At 35.3% G+C, this 16,030-nt stretch overlaps 1 protein-coding gene across 2 annotated transcripts in view; it reads right to left on the reverse strand.

Annotated features, from left to right (window-relative positions):
• The window catches only part of GLRA2 (glycine receptor alpha 2), a 167,906-nt gene that overhangs the window by 126,265 nt on the left and 25,611 nt on the right, over nucleotides 1–16,030 (reverse strand). The window lies entirely within an intron of this gene.

Raw genomic sequence — 16,030 nt, forward strand, 5'->3', positions numbered from 1 at the left:
CATACAAAACCAAAGAAAATGAGCTGATTTTAAGGAAGAAACTCAGAAATGTCACTTAGCGCCCAGATTGTAAAGCAAGGGTTATTAATTCTCAATGTGCTTTCAGTAGAGAACCCACTTTTTTCTCCAGAGACCCAGGGGCTAGCTCTCTTTTTCTCTTGCCTTCGGTCTCCCACCCAAGCACTAATCAGGCCCTTTTCTGCTTAGTGTCTGCGATCAGATGACAACAGGTGTGTTCAGGGGGGGTATGTGGCCCTTTGCCCTTCGATGATAGGTATCATTGTCTAATGATTTCCAGTTTCATGTTGTTCTGGGGAATATATTTATTGCCCTCATGTAGTTACCCCCTAGTGCTTTCTGGGATGAGAACACACTGCCATGAACCATCTATTCACTTGCTGATTTCCCCGGTGGAAAATCGTTTCTCTTCACTCGACACAGTCTCAGCAACCTAGTGCAGGCTACACTCCAGTTGGTTCTGTACCCAACAAGCCACTAGGATCTAAGTGAGGAGGAGTTTAGGTTGAGGTCTCCCTCTCAGGCTGGTAGTAAAACAACAGCTGTGGCGGCACTTGAGCACCATGTTTTTAAACTCTGTAAGTTGGTGGGTTCTCCAACCCTGTGCTTTGAGGAAAGGAAACTAAGGCTGAACAGCAATTTAAGTCTCCAGGCAAAAACCTTCAGTGAAAGAGATTGTGTTGAGCTTTTTTCTTTAACATAACTAACTTTTGTTTTTTTAATGAAAAACAGTTGTGTTTATTTTTTTTAATGTTTGTAGGTATAGAATCACAGGCACCACCCCCCCATTACCAAAGCATTTTTCAGCCTGTGTCTTGGAGATATTCCAAGCCTTATAGTTCCTCCCTTCCCCTCTTATTTTAGCATCTGCCAAGATGACCTCCTCTCCAGGGTCAATTTCTACTCTGCTTTCTTTGTTTTTCTCTTTTGGTTACTCAAAACAAAACGAAAATGACTCTCTTCCTTAGCCATAAAATTCTATTCTATAACAAATATAGTTTTCTGCTAATAAGAAATAAATTAAGACAAGGTAGAAATAAGCCATAAGAAATCATGTATGTTTGCTTTTTTTCTTCTCTCCACAATAAAATATTTCCTTTTAAATAGCCCAACTCAGGATGGAAAACTTTCATGAATTTTTATATACAAGATAGATAAGAAAATGAATGATGATTGGATAAAGCAACAGGAAAAAGAGAAATGTCATCTTAACAAGAAGAGTTTGAAAATTCAAATATAGATTGTCTTCTACTACACATTATCCATTTGTCTGGCCTCCCCAATTGGCTTGCAAGCATTTAGGAGGCTGGATCATATCATCGTATATTTATTTTTATCCTGCCGTGTAAATGGAAGTGTAAGGGTATTGCTGGAACTCAAGATATTTTTTAAGCTACCACATACTGACACACTGTATTAGGCACGTTTTAAAAAGTATCTAGTTTAATCCTCAAAAAAGAGGAATTGTTTTACTGCACCAGCACATGTTTTCAGATGAGGAAACTGGGGGTGAGACAGGTTAAGTAACTTGCTTAGAATCCTGCCACAGTAATTAGAAAAGCTGACCCTCCATGCCTTATCACTCGGATTCCCAAAAACCTAAATTTCAACCACTTTGCTGCACTGCATTCATTACAGGATAATGTAATGACCTGCCTGTCATGACTGTCCTGACCTGCCAACCGTGGTGTTTCCACTGCTTTGTATATTTCTGGGATAATTTGATCCTTTATATCTGACCTCTTCAATCTTTGGCATTGTCTCAAGTTTCATTTGTGTTTGGATATAAAATCTTGGAAAGAAGAAGAGGCGGTTTTTTTGATGAGGGATTAGCACATGCATATATTAAGAGCTGATACATATTAAACCCTTACTGTGTGCCAGTGAGTGCCTTATTAATTCTTCAGTAAATAGGTGCTACCATGTCCCCCATTTTATAGATGAGGAAGCTGAGACACAAGGGCAGTTAGTTAATTTTGCCAAGGTCGCAGAGGTTGTAAGAGGCAGCAATTTCCTAACTTCAGGGACACTTTTCTTAACTGCAGGGGTGAAATGTCTGAAGCCAATGGAATTATGTTAATGAGAGAAGCTACTGGAACTTGGCCTACAAGTTCTTTGAGTTAAATGATAGAACTGTTTTTCACTTTTGTTATCCCGATATTTGCCAGCACAACCTTTCATCTGTATTTTTTTTTATTTTTTTAAAGATTTTATTTATTCATTTGAGACATGTATTTTAGCCCAGTAATCGGCTAAGGTGTTCTAATTAACAAGGACACATTCTTAGACGTGATCATCAGTGAATGAACACGTTCTATAAACTGTAGAAAGAAATAGTTAACACTAGTTAACCTCATGTAATTGGTTTTATCAGCAAAGTTATGACATTCCAAAGTGAATTGAATGAGAAATGGATAGGAAAAAGAATTATGTAGACATCTAATCTCTCACATCACTGTTTATCCCCTTTCTTTCTAAACCTTGTCTCCTCTCTTGCATTTTCCCTCTCTCCCTCCCTCTTTCACTTTTTTATCACTCTCTCTCTTCCTTTATTTTTTGTCTTATTCTTTTTTATTATTTGAGTGTAGGTGACACACAATGTCCTATTTATTGCAGGAATACACGGTAGCTATTTGACGAGTTTCAACACTTGCTATGCTCACGGGTATGGCTATCATCTATCACCAAACATTGTTATTTATAATATATTGACTGTATTCCTTATGCTGTGCTTTTTATTTCCGTGATTTATTCATTTCATAACTGGAAATCTGTATCTTCCCCTCTCTTCACCCATTTTGCCTATCTCCCACACCCTTTGGCAACCATTAGTTTGTTCTCTATGTTTACAGGGCTGATTCTGCTTTTTGTTTGTTTATTCATTTTTTTTGTAGATTCCACATATGAGTGAAATCATGTAGTATTTGTCTTTCTCAGTCTGACTTATTTCACTTAGTATAATACCCTCTGGGTCCATCCATGTTGTCACAGATTGCACAATCTCATCTTTTTTTAATGGCTGCATGATATTTCTGTGTGTGTGTGTGTGTGTGTGTGTGTGTGTGTGTGTACCCTATCTTCCTTATCTGTCCGTCTATCGATGGACTCTTAGGTTGCTTCTATATCTTGGCTATTGTAAATAATGCTTCCATAAACATAGGGGTGCATATATCCTTTCAAATTAATGTTTTCATTTTCTTTGGGTAAATACCCAGTAGTGGAATTATTGGATCTTATGGTAATTCTCTTTTTAAGTCTGTGAGGAACCTCCATATTGTTTTGCACAGTGGCTGTACCAATTTGCATTCCCACCAACAGCGTATGAGGGTTCCTTTTTTCCCCACATCCTCAACAACACTTGTTATTTCTTGTCTTTTTTATTTTAGCCATTCTCACAGGTGTAAGGTAATATTTCAGTGTGGTTTTGATTTTCATTTCGCTGATGATTAGTGATGTTGAGCATTTTATTATCATGTGTCTGTTGGCCATCTGGATGTCTTCTTTGGAAAAATGTCTATTCAGGTCCTCTACCCTTTTTTTTAATTGGCTTGTTTGTTTTTATGGTGTTGAGTTGTATAAATTCTCTATATATTTTGGATATTAACCCCTTATTGGACATACCATTTGCAAATATCTTCTCCCATTCAGTAGGTTGTCTTTCTGTTTTACTGATGGTTTCTTTCATTGTACAAAAGCTTTTTATTTTGATGTAGTCCTAATAGCTTATTTTTGCTTTTGTTTCCCTTGCTTTAGGATGTCGACATATCTAGAAAAATGTTGCTACAGCTGATGTCAAAGAAACGACTATCTCTTCTAGGATTTTTATGGTTTCAGGTCTCACATTTAGGTCTTTAACCCTTTTTGAGTCTATATTTGTATATGGTGTTAGAAAGTGGTCTGGTTTCATTCTTTTTCATGTAGCTGTCCAGTTTGCCCAGCACCATTTATTGAAGAGACTTTCTTTTCCTTGTATATTCTTGCCTCCTTTGTCATATATTAATTGACTATATAAGTGTGGGTTTATTTCTGGGCTCTATTCTGTTCCATTGATCTATGTGTATCTATTTTTGTGCCCATACCAAACTGTTTTTATTACTACAGCTTTGTAGTATATCATGAAATCTGGAATTGGGATACCTCCAGTTTTGTTCTTCTTTCTCCAGATTGCTTTGGTTATTTGGGATCTTTTGTGGTTCCATACAAATTTTAGTAGTATTTGTTCTAGTTTTGTGAGAAATGTTGTTGGTATTTTGATAGGGATTGCATTGATTCTTTTTGCCTTATTGTTTTGAGAGAGTGATCTTGTCATAACTCAAGTATATAATTCAAATATAAATGGAGGTGTATTTGGTATATGGTAAATAGATTTCAAATACTTTCAGTAGTTGGAAGAAACGCTCCCTTCCCTGACCCCTAGCACAAAGATGACAAGCCCCATCCTATACTGATCTTCTTTGTTGCTATATATCACTCTCTCAGATTATCTTCTTTGGAGTAAGGCATTTATTTGTCTTGGTAGCCCAAGTGAAACTACAGTGATGCTACTTGGGAGGAATAACAGAGTTATCAATTATTGTCTATTAACATCTTTCCTTTTGGACCATTTGATCAAATTGGCTGTAAGAAGGAACAGGATCACAATTAATAATGCATCCAACTATTTTATCCCTTGCTACTCAAACTGTAGTGGGAAGATCAGCAGAATCAGAACCACCTGGGAGCTTGTTGGAAATGCACACTCTCCAGCTCCATTTGAATCCTGCTGAAGTGGTCTGCACTTTAATAAGAGAGAATTGTTCCTACAGTTAATTTCTTCTCCCTTTCAAAATCAAGATCACTTGTACTTTGTTTCAGTTTCTCATGAGTATTCCTTGAAATCTTAACTGTAGTCCATTAATAAAACTACTAAGGTCAGACAAGTTTGGAAAGCACTGTTGGATAAGGTTCGACAAGTTTCTTTAATATAGGTTTCTCCAAATATAGGTTTCTCCAAATTCCCCAAATTTGGAGAAACCTATATTAAAGAAACTTGTCTAACCTTAATTTTTTTTCCAAAAATTTCCAAATTTTTCCAAAATTTCTCTATCACTTCAAACAAACAGAAACTTTATAACCATTAAGCAATAACTCTCCATTCTCCTCTCTCTCTCCAGCCACTGGTAACTTCTTATCTACTTTCTGTCTCTATGAATTTGTCTGTTGAAGGTATTTCATTTAAGTGGAATCATATAATATTTGTCCTTTGTATCTGGCTTCATTCACTTAGCATAATGCTTTTAAAGTTCATTTATGTTGTAGCATGTACCACAACTGCTTTCCTTTTTATGACTATATAATCATTGTATATATATATATATATATATATATATATATATATATATATATATATACTAAATTTTGTTTATTTATTCATCTGTTAATGGAAACTTGGATTTTTTTTCACCCTTTGGTTATTGTGAGTAATGCTGCAATGAAGTGTTTGACTTCCTACTTTCAATTCCTTTGGATATATACCCAGGAGTGGAATTACTGGGTCATATGCTAATTCTGTGTTTAACTTTTTAAGGAACTATCATACTGTTTTCTACAGTGGCTACACTATTTCACATTGCCACAAGAAATGTTTGAGTATTCCAATTTCTCCGTATCTTTGCCAACACTTATTTTCTGTGTTTTGTTCAATGTCATCCAAGTAGGTATGAGGGGATATCTTATTGTGGTTTTGATTTTCTTTTCCCTAATGACTAATGACATTGAACATCTTTTCTTGTGATTAGTGGCTATCATTTTGGAGACAGGTGTATTCAAGTCCTTTGCCCATTTTTGTATTGGGTGGGTGGTCTTTCTGTTGTTGAGTTGCAGGAGTTCTTTATATATTGTGGATACTAAACCCTGATCAGATATATGATTTGTAAATATTTTCTCTCATTCAGTAGGTTGTCTCTACTCTTTCCTGATAATGTGTCTTGGTGCACAACAGTTTTTAGTTTTGGTGAAGTCCAACTTACCTATTTTTTCTTTTGTTGCTTCTGTTTTAGTGTCATCAAAAAATATCAATGGCCAAATCCATGGTCATGAAGATTTACCCCTGTTTTCTTTTAACAATTTAATGATTGCAGCTCTTATATTTAGGCTATTGATTCATTTTGAGATAATTTTTGTATGTGGTGTGTGATAGAGGTCCAACTTCATTCTTTTGCATTGTGGAAATCTATTTGGCTATTATGCTAAATGAAATAAATCAGATAGAGAAGGACAAATACCATACGATCTCACTTATATGTGGAATCTAAAAAAAAATTAACAAACAAAAACCACACTCTTCAAAACAAACAGTGAATTTGTTTTGCTAATAACAATTTTTTTATTAGAGAAAGTGGGAGAGCATGCATGCGAGTGAGGGGGGCAATAGGAGAGGGAGAGAATTTAAGCAGGCTCCATGCCCAGCGTGTAGCCCAACATGGGGCTCAGTCCCACGACCGTGAGATCATGACCTGAGCTGAGATCAAGAGTTGGACACTTAACCAACTGAGCCACCCAGGTGCCTCTTTTTTTTTTGCTAATATTTTTTTGAGGATTTTTGCATCTATATTCATGAAGGATATCAGTCTGTGATTTTCTTTTCTTGTAGTGCCTTTTTCTGGCTTTGCTATCAGGGTAATGTTGGCCTTATAGAACAAGTTTGGAAGTGTTCTTTCCCTTTTTTTAATTCGTGGAAGAGTTTGAGAAGTATTGGTGTTAATTTTTCTTTAAATGTTTGGAAGAGTTCACCAGCAAAGCCATCTGATCCTGAATTTTTCTTTGTTGGAAGGTTTTAGATTACTCATTGAATTTCTTTACTTGTTATAGTCTGTTGATATTTTCTATTTCATCTTAAGCCAATTTAGGTAATTTTTGTGTTTCTAGGTATTTGTCCATTCCATCTAGGTTATCTAATTTGTTTATAATCTTCTCTGATAATTCTTTTTATTTCTGCAAGATCAGTAGTAATACCCCCACTTTTATTTCTGATTTTAATAATTGAAGTCCTCTCTTTTTTCTTTGTCAGTCTACCTAAGGTCTGTAATTTTTGTTGATCTTTTAAAAGAACCAACTTTTGGTCTTGTTGATTCTCTAATTGCTTTTCTATTTTTTTTTCTCTACTCTATTATTTACTTTTTTGAAGGGCTTTGGGTTTATTTTGCTCTTCTTTTTCTAGTTCCTCAAGATATAGGATTAGGTTATTGATTTAAGATCTTTCCTCTTTTTTAATGCAGCCATTTACATTATAAATTTCCCTCTGAGCACTGCCTTCACTGCATCCCATAAGTTTTAGTATGTTGTGTTTTTGTTTTCATTCATTTCTAATTTCCCTTGTGATTTCTTCTTTGACCCATTGGTTGTTTAAGAGTGTGTTAATTTCAAAATATTTGTGATTCTTCTGGTTTTCCTTTTATTATTGTTTTTTAGCTTCATTGCACTATGGTTGGAAGAGATAACTTTTATGATTTTAATCTCTTAAAATTCATTAAGGTTTATTTTGTGGTTCAATATAAAGTCTATCCTGGAGAATGTTCCATGTGCACTTGAGAAGAATGTGAATTATCATACAGTTTCACTCAAATGTGGAACATAAGAAACAGTGCAGAGGACCATAAGGAAAGGGAGGGAAAAATAATGGGAAGAAATCAGAGAGGGAGACAAACCATGAGAGACTCTTAACTATGGGAAACAAACTGAAGTTTGCTGAAGGGGAGGTAGGTGCGGGATGGGGTAACTGGGTGATGGGCATTAAGGAGGACACAAGATATGATGAGCACTGGGTGTTATACACAACTGATGAATTGTTGAACACTACATCTGCAACTAATGATGTGAAAGAAAGAAAGAAAGAAAGAAAGAAAGAAAGAAAGAAAGAAAGAAAGAAAGAAAGAGAAAAGAAAAGAAAGAAGAGAAAAGAAAAGAAAAGAAAAGAAAAGAAAAGAAAGAAGAGAATTCTGTTGCTGGCTGGAGCATTCTATATATGTTTGTTAGGTGTAGTTGATTTATAGTGTTGTTCACATCCTCTATTTCCTTACTGATCTCTGTATAGATGCTCTATCCATTATTGAAAATGGTATATTAAAGTCTCCAATTATTATTATAAAAGTATTATTTCTCCCATCGTTTCTGTCAAGGTTTTCTTCATGTATTTTGGGGGCTCCATTATTTGGTGCATTTACTTTTAGAATTGTTATATCATCTTGATTATTTGACCCTTTAATCAATATAATAATGTCAATCTTTGTCTCTTTTAAGAGATTTTTACTTATAGTATATTTTGTCTGATGTTAGTATAACCATCTCAGTTCTCTTTTGGTTACTATTTACATAGAATATCTTTTTCTATCTTTTCACTGTCAATCTACTTGTGTCTTTGGATCTAAAGTGAGTCTCTTGTAAATAGCATATAGTTGCATCATATTTTGTTTTATCCATTCTAACAGTCTATGTTTTTGATTGAGGAGTCTAGTCCATTTACAGTAAAAGTAATTACTGATAAGGAATGACTTACATCTGCAATTTGGTGTTTGATCTCTATATATCTTATAGCTTTTTTGTCCCTCATTTCCTCTATTACTACCCTCTTTTGTGTTTAGTTGACTTTTTTGCAGTGAATCATTTTGATTTTCTTTTATTTCTTTTTCATATACTTCTTAAATATTTTCTTTGTGGTTACCATGGGGATGACACTTAACACCCTAAATTTATAATTTAGTATGAATTTATACCAACCTTAACTTCAGTAACATACAGAAACTCTACTGCTATACAGGTCCATCCTCCTCCCTTTATGTGCCATTGTCACAAATTACATCTTTATTCATTGTGTGCCCAATAGCATAGATTAACAGATTGTAAATGCATTTCTCTCTTAAATCCTGGAGGAGATAAAAAGTGGAGTTATAAACCAAAACTACCATAATACTGTTATATATTTGCCCATCTATTTACCTTTGCCAGACATTTTTATTTCTTCATTAGGTTTTGAGTTACTGTCTGGTGCCCTTTCATTTCAACCTGAAGGACTCCCTTTATCTCTTCTTGTAAGGGTCTGTGGTTGTAATGAACTCTTACAGCTTTTGTTTATCTATAAATGTCTTTATTTCTTCTTTATTTGTGAAAGACAGTTTTGTTGGATATCAGGTCCCAAGCTCCCAGTTAACTTTTTTTTTCCTTCCAGTACTTAAAATATATCATTCCATTTCCTTCTGGCCTACAAGGTTTCACGGAAAAATAAGCTAATAATCTTATTGAAAATCCCATGTAAATAATGAGTTGTTTTTCTCTTGCTGTTTTAAAAATCCTCTCATTGTCTCTGGCTTTCAACAGTTTGACTATAAATGTTCTCAATAGTGTGGGTCTCTTTGGGTTTTCCTACTTGGAGTTCATTGAGGTTTTTGGATTTGTAGATTTATGTTTTCATCAAGTTTGGGGAGCCATTATTTATTTAAATTATTTATTCATATATTCAAATATTCTTCCCACCTCTTCCTTTCTCTCTTCTCCTTCTTGAACTCCCAGAATGTGTAGGGTGGTCCATTTGGTGGTATCCCATTGGTGAACTTGAGTAAAATGTGTATTGTATTGTTGGGCAGAGCATCTGTTCAGTTTTATTCATTCTTTCTCCTTTATGCCCCTAAGACTCAGCAATTCAATTGCCCCATCCTCAAGTTTACTGATTCTTTCTTCTTCCTGCTTAAATCTATTGTTGAACTCCTCTAGTGAATTCTCCATTCCTGTTACCATACTTTTCAGCTCCAGAATTTCTGTGTGGTCCTTCTTTATATTTTCTATCTCTTTATTGATAGTCTCATTTTATTCATGCATCACTTTTCTGATTTCCTTTCATTCTTTGTTTTTATTTTCCTTTAGACCTTTAAGCGTATTTAAGATAGTTATTTTAAAGGCTTTGTTTAGTAATGTGTGGACCGCCTCAGTGACAATTTCTGTTAATTTATTTTGTTCCTTTGAATGGACCATACTTTCCTGTTACTTTGTATGCTTTGTAATTTTTGTTGATAATTGGACATTTGAATATTATAATGTGATAACTCTGGAAATCAGATTCTCTCCTTTCCCCAGAGTTTGCTGGATGTTTTGATTGTTGAAGGATATAGTAGTCCATCTATTTCCCAAACTCTTTTTGTGAAGACTATATTCCATCTCACTTGTGGTCATTGTAGTCTTTGTTCCTCAGCTTGTGTTCAGTAAGGTTTTGACAGAGATTTCTGTGAACACCAAGAGCTAAAAATCAGCCAACCAATCAACCAAACAAATGAAACATACCTCTCCCAGTATACAGATTGTCTCTGTGCTGGGCATTCCTTCAATACCTAGCCAGTCTTGAACTGAACCTGAAGATCAGCCCAAGGTAAAATTTTAGGATCTGCTCAGGTCTTTTCTGAGGATGCATCATGCCCTGAAAATGCATGTGGCTTTCAAAATTCCCCCTGCATACATGGCTGATTTGAATTTCCTAATTTCCCTAAGAAAATTTCCTCAGCTTTAGCTCTCAGGCCTTAGATGGTCTATTATATATTTCAACTGTAATCTTTTGCCCCAGACATCTGAAGGTTTTTAGTGTTTTTTTTTTTTTTTTTTTTGCAGTGTTTTTGATCAGTACTTGCTGTTTTTCCATCCTGAGTTCCAAGTTAGGTGGAATAGAGATAAGCACTGTTATGGGTTGAATTGTGTCTCCCCTCCACCCCATTCATATGTTGAAGTACTAACCCCCAGGACCTCAGAATGTAACTGTATTTGGAAAGAAGATCTGAGAAACAAACTGAGGGTTTTAGAGGGGAGGGGGCAGGGGAATGGGTTAGCCCAGTGTTGGATATTAAGGAGGGTATGTATTGCATGGAGCACTGGGTGTTATATGCAAACAATGAATCATGGAACACTACATCAAAAACTAATGTTGTAATGTATGGTGACTAACATAACATAATAAAATAAAATTTAAAAAGAAAATCTTTAAAGAGGTAATTAAGGTTAAATGAGGTCATCAGGGTAGGCCCTAATCTGATACAAATCGTGTCCTTATGAAAAGAGGAGAAAAGAGATGCTAGGGATGTGTGTGCACAGAGGAAAGACCATGTGAGGACAGAGTTGAGAAGATGGCTATTAGCAAGCCAGGGAGATAGTCCTCAGGAGACACCAATACTGCTGACACCTGGATCTTAGACTTATAGCCTCCAGAACTGTGAGAAAGTAAATTTCTGTTGTTTTAGCCACCCAGTCTGTGATATTTTGTTGTGACAGCCCTAGCAAACTAATACAAGTGCCTTGCATTAGTCCTTCTGGTAGCACACATTGATTAGAATAGGCAGACAAAATAATTTGTGAATAATGTTTGGTCTGCCCCCCTCCAGAACCAAGACCCAGGGTTCCACACTGAGAATTCAGGTTGCCACTAATTCAAAACCCAAACCACTGCTGGGGAGGGAATGGGGCGAGAGAGTAAAAAAACAACACAAAATTTTCCTACTATTTGAAGTTGGCTTTTTCTTAATTCAGCAGTTTCTTGGTTACTGCAAACTTTTGACTGTTTTCTAGAGTTAACTCTGACAAAGTTAGTTCTGACAGTTTCTATCTACTTTTTGATGTTTCTCCGGGGGAACAAGAGCTTGGACCTGCCTACTCTGCCATTTTGTTAACATCAGCCTCCTCCTCCCCAAAACTTTAATACGGTCTTGTGAATTATGGTTCTCCTGAAGGAGAACATAGAGTGTTATTGTTGTTTTTCAGATTTATTTGACCATAGGAGGTTTTTTGTTTTTTTAAATAGATCATCCTTTTAATGAAGCATGTTTCAAAGATGGCAAGCATTCTGCACAATATAGTTTCGAAAATGCTGATCCACATTTTTCTTTTCTTAATTCAGTTAACAAAGTCTTGTTGAACAATAAATATGTTAGATGATAATAATAAAACTATGACTAAGACTAAAGGCAATCATAGGGCTATAATAAAGCTCTGCGCTCCTGCCAAGGAGGGGATCTTTTATTGGGGGCTGCAGGGTAAGTGCCTGGGATGGAGAGGTAATGGAGGAAGAACAAAGAATCAGCAAAGATCAGCTTAATCTTTCTCAGTTACTTATCTAAGACTGAATTTATGTAATGATCCTGTGGTCTAGAAATATAACTCAGGGATGCAAGTGAAAAACTCTGCTTGTAATCAGATTTGATAAATGTATAAATTCCTGGATGAGTTCTCTTAAAAACCCAGTGCTCTGGATGATGGGTCAGCAACATTTTTTTGTAAAGGGGCAGATGGTAAATATTTCAGGCTTTGTGAGCCACAGAGTTTCTGTCACACCTACGTAATTCTGTTTTTGTAGTGAAAGTAACCATAGACAGTAATGTAGGTTTGGCTGTGTTCTAGTAAAACTTTACAAAACAGGTGGTAGATTAGATTTGGCCCATGGGCCAAGTTTGTTGAGCCCTGCTCTGGGCTCAGAGTAGGAGGTTGGTGAACAGCAGAAATTGTTGTGGAATTCTAAGATTTTTTCACACCTATGAGTGAGGACTGGCCATGAACATGGAGGAGCATAGGGACTGTCTGTAGGATTATCTATAATCAGTTTAATACTGTGATTTTTGGCATGAAAAAAACCTACTTTGGCAGCAAGGTTGGATGAGAAATGATGTCCTTTGAGCCAGCTGCACTGTTGTGGATGAAAACCATTAAGTTTAAGTTAGACTGTTATGTTATTGCAAGAGCTAGGAGGCAGTATGGAAGAAAAATAGGGCCTGGCCAGATAATGTGGACAATAAACACTTAGTATATTTGACTCAGTCATTATATTTAATATGTTCTCTATCTTGCATATTTAAAACCTGAAACCAATTTTTATAACTTCTACCATGGCAATGAAAATTTTATCTATTATTCATAGTGACTATATTAATATAAACCCATATATATATATATATACATTGACCATAACTTTCTAAGTTAAGAATAAATATTATTTTTTAATATTTATTTTTGTATTTTTAAAATTTTATCTATTATTCATAGTGAACTATATTAATATAAACCCATATATATATATACATATATATATCTGTATTGACCATAGTTTTCTAAGTTAAGAACAAATATTATTTTTTAAAAAGCTTCATGATGGATTCTATTTAAAAATAAGCAGCAGAGACAAATATTGTATGATATCACTTATTTGTAGAAACTATAAAAAAAAACAAATTCACAGAAACAGAGAGTAGAGTGATAGGGGCTGTGGGTGAGAGAAATGGGGAGATGTTGGTCAAAAGATACAAACTTCCAGTTATAAGATGAACAAGATATTGGGATATAATGTACAGCATGGTGACTATAGTTAACAATACTATATTACATATTTGAAAGTTGCTAAGTGAGTAGCTCTTAAATGTTCTCACCACGAAAAAGAAATTGTAGTTATGTGATATGATGGAGGTGTTAAATAACACTACGTGGTAATCATCTTGTGATATTAATGCTATTGTGGTAATCATTTTGCAATATATACATGTATAAATCAACACATTGTACACCTTAAACCTACACAATGTTATATGTTGATTACATCTCAATAAAGTTGGAAAAAATTTAAACAAGGGCTGCAGCAAAGATTTAAAAAATAAGCGTTAGGAAGGAATAGGAAATATTGTGTAACGCCAGAACAAGTAGTCACTATTCATTAGTTTTGCCTCGAGAATGTTATTTTCCAACATCATTTTCAGGAGAAAGATTTAGGAGCAGAGGGCATTCTTTGAGTGCCAAGATGAAAATATTATTTTTTTCTCTTGTCACAAGTAGGCAAAAATGGCATTTTTATTTTGCATTTTATGCCTAGTAAATAATTTAATGTGTCATTAAGTACCATGGTTGCTTTAGTGTAAGACCCTTGGATGGGAATGGAATATTAAATATATGTGCTTGATTTATACATGAATTAAGTTTCCTTTGGAATAAGAAGATTTTTGTCTAGCAGAAAGATTCTTGCCATTGTCTCAAGATAAAAGGGGAAAATAAAGCACACAGAGGAAGCAAGAAGATGTATAGTTAAGGGTCAGAGCCTTGCTATTTGAATGGGGAGAAGCAGTGTTTCTTATGATGGCTTCCTGTGTTGCATGGTTTTTTGATGCCCATGAAAAAGAGAGCCTTGGAGAATGGGAGGATTGCAAGGGGAGGGAATGGCTTTTCGTGGTGTAGTCCCTTTATGAGGGGTGATTTGATTTGAGGCATCTAATCTGAAAGAAGGGAGGGTTTTTTTTTCAATGTCATGATTGTAATTATAAATGACTACAAACTAAGTAACCCATTGCATTATTTTAATCTTCTTGATAATTCACCATGAATGAATTATATACCATTGGTTCTTCTGTTCAACACATGGTTGCTGACATCCAAGTCTGTGCAAAAGGCAAACTATTTAGAGAAGTAAAGAAGTTGGCCATTTACTGATTCCCACATCTTATAAGATAGTCCAGCAAACCATTTGCTTTGGGCCAGCCATGTTGATAAAATGATGTAATTGCCAGATAAAGCAATTAACTAGCACCTAAGGTAGCCTTAAATATAGAGAACCAAATGGCAGCTTCTGTGAGTCCCTCCCACTAATGGCTACCAGTTGTCAACTGCTCTCACACAAGGATGAGTGAATGGACAGATGAACACATAGCTCAGATCCATGTCAGAGGGCTTTGAGAATGTCAGCAAGTTTCTATTTTTTTTCATGCTGTGGATTTCTCTATGATTTTTAAGACGAGGGATAAGACAGGGACCATTATCTCATATAGGATGATTACTTTTAAGAAAGAAAGTGGGTGCTATTGATAATTACACAGAAACACCAGGTATAAACCAGGACTGTCTCAAGAAAAACCTGGACTTTGGGTCATACTACTCAGATATTTTTGAAGTATGGTGACTACAGTCTGTCTTGTTTTTGCCACTAGCTCTGTTTATTTCCACCTGTGAACTTTAAACAGTACAGAAACTCTCTGAGTCTTTTATGTCTTCTGTAGAATGGGAATAATGATGCTTGCCTTGATATTAATTGTGAAAATTAGTAGTAATGTATGGAAGGCACATAATAGTTGCTCAATAAATTGTAGTTTATTCATAGTAATATTGGTAGTATTAGTATCATTATTATAAGTTCATTGGATTGTCAAAAACATGCCTATGCAGGAGGTGTGTCATTAAACCCATTTTAATATATAGTAAACTGAAATGTTGAGACTACAACTTAGATCTCCTGACATTTTCTGTGCTAATCTTGACTGAAATAATGCCCATCTCATCCAATTTTCTTTTTCTTCTGTCTGTAAACTCTGTTTTTTTCTCAGCTCTACGGAACTTTTTAGCAGGATCCAACCAACTTTTTTAACTTTCTTTCTTAGAGAAGTTATGCATAAACATTCCTATGTGGTTGGGGGGCAACCACATAGCACTATGGGTTTGAGGTCACTGCTGCTAGCTTCTTTATTTAAAATAAGGTTTCTCAACCTTGGGATTATTAGCATTTTAGGCCAGATAATTCTGTGGAGCTTGTCCTGTGCATTGTAGGATGTTGAGCAGCAGCCTTGGTTTCTACTCATTAGATGCCAGCAGCTCCCCAACTTTAATGGTCCCTATTGTAACAACCAAAAATGTGTCCAGACATTGCCAAATATCCCCTGGGAGAAAAAAAAAATCACCCCTGGCTGAGAACCACTAGATTATAAAAAGAAGGTAAAAATGGCAGGATGAATGGAAAGATTTTTCAACAAGGGTTACATGTTATGTGAGGCGAACGTGATAACCACTACACTATGGAAACGCAGCAAGGGTTACATGTTATGTAATAATGAAATGAGCTTCAGATAATTCTGCTTAGCCAAATATATGTTAGGGTCATATTAAAATATTTTTGGTCCTGTGACTTTCTCATAAGAACCCTCATGAAACGTATACCCCTTTGTTGGATGCAGGAAATTAAATTTGGTGATTCTTTGCAGGC

Source organism: Eumetopias jubatus, unplaced genomic scaffold, assembly GCF_037043125.1.
Source record: "Eumetopias jubatus isolate StellerSeaLion01/CBP00866 unplaced genomic scaffold, mEumJub1_p1.0 scaffold_11, whole genome shotgun sequence".
In the NCBI taxonomy this organism is placed as follows: domain Eukaryota; kingdom Metazoa; phylum Chordata; class Mammalia; order Carnivora; family Otariidae; genus Eumetopias; species Eumetopias jubatus.